We start from the raw sequence: 1,686 nt of genomic DNA, 5'->3' as shown, positions 1-1,686 counted from the left end.
CATAGTGGTAACCCACTCTATGTGATCGGAGATCCCGTGAAGTAGAAGTGGGAGACAAGCTGTTGGTCAGCTGGGAGGAGAGTATCCCTATATTAACTATCCCACTCCGTGAAGATGCAATACTCTCCTGATCTGCATGGCAGGTTGATACTTATCTTAATGTGTTCCAAGTGGCTTATTCGGGTAAGCAGAGATGTTGTCCTGCAGAACATCTTCTGAGGAACACACCTATATGAATTTGACTGTTAACGTCGCAGTCTGTGAGAATTGGGTGTTCTCTAATAAATTCATGAAAATGCCCTGGAGTACGGCGTATACGCTCCACCCGCGGGGAAGCCTTACGGCAGCCCACTATCGGTCAAGAATTTGTGTGAAACTAGTTTCGCAGAAAACTTGTAGTTCAAGGCATAGTCCACTATTCAAGTTGTGATCTAGTGTAGCATAAATCTTTAAGTGGAAGTTCAACTTCACAGTCTCCACTAAGCACCGATATATAAACAATGTTTTGGAACTAAATGATGAGATGTGCCAATGAGACTTTGTGGGGGATTGTTGGAATTTTGCTAGTAGGCCTTTGGCCCAAAGCCCAACTAAAATTCTGAAATTCTCTTGGCCCATTCATGCACACATGTGAGTGGAGTGGGTGAGACTAAAGTTTAGTCCCACCCCGGAAGTTGAGAGAGAGTTGCACCTCTTTATAAGGTGAGCTCTTCTACCACTTGTATGAGCATGAGAAGAGGAGACCTACACGCGCGCTCCTCCTCCTCGCTCGCCTCGCCACGCCGCGGGATTGAGGCAAGCCGAGGACAGAGCTATGCACATTGTCTATATTTTTGCTGCTCGGGAAAAATTAATGAGTCATTAATTAATAATTAAGGGACTCGTTAATTACTGAACCATTTCCGATTCTTTTGGATCGTGATGACTCGGACGTGGGGTTTACTCCCACGACCTACCCGGCCCGCACTATATAGTCAGGCAGACGTCTACCCTAGCCGTCGCCGCTTCGTATGGTTTCTGACCACCGTTCCAGATCATTGCGCCGCCAAGCAAGTCTTCTCCATCCCTCGTTTCGGCGTGCATCGGGAGAAGGGACAGCAGGCCTCTAGAACCCCGCCTCTCGTGATCCTGTATGGGAGAGGGGCGATCAGGTTTTTGGGGAGCGCACTCGCGCGACTGCTGGCAGCGACGACTTCGCGAACGACGACTTCTTCCCCGACCTCGGCAACCTCATCCTCGACGACATGGGCGACAACGTCAACGCCGTCGGTGCTTCACCCGCGGCACCGTATGTTATTTTATCTTTCTTGTTCGAGATCGTGGTAGAACTCATGTTTCTAGTATATGCCCTAGATGTGATCTGTTCATCTAGTATGCTAGTTCGCATGATTAGTTTAATCTCTGCTATTGCTGTCATGATCTATTTCCTATTTATTCGTATTAAATCTCGTAGTAATTTGCTCATTTTTCCAACACATATCTGTGCATATAGTGTCTGAAATACTAATTATTTGGATATCCGTGACTAAGCTGCATTGGATTTATGAACCTGCTGCTGCACTATATAGATGTCACAAGAACCGTACACCACCTCCATCTTTGCACTACAAAATCTGACTATCAATTCATCTTCACCTCTCTCTCAGCTACAAAGCCTACAATACAATTGCAGCTATCCTTGCAGCA

The sequence above is a fragment of the Triticum aestivum genome, chromosome 7A (genome assembly GCF_018294505.1).
Source record: "Triticum aestivum cultivar Chinese Spring chromosome 7A, IWGSC CS RefSeq v2.1, whole genome shotgun sequence".
In the NCBI taxonomy this organism is placed as follows: Eukaryota; Viridiplantae; Streptophyta; class Magnoliopsida; order Poales; family Poaceae; genus Triticum; species Triticum aestivum.
Note: the sequence above shows the minus strand (reverse complement) of the source record.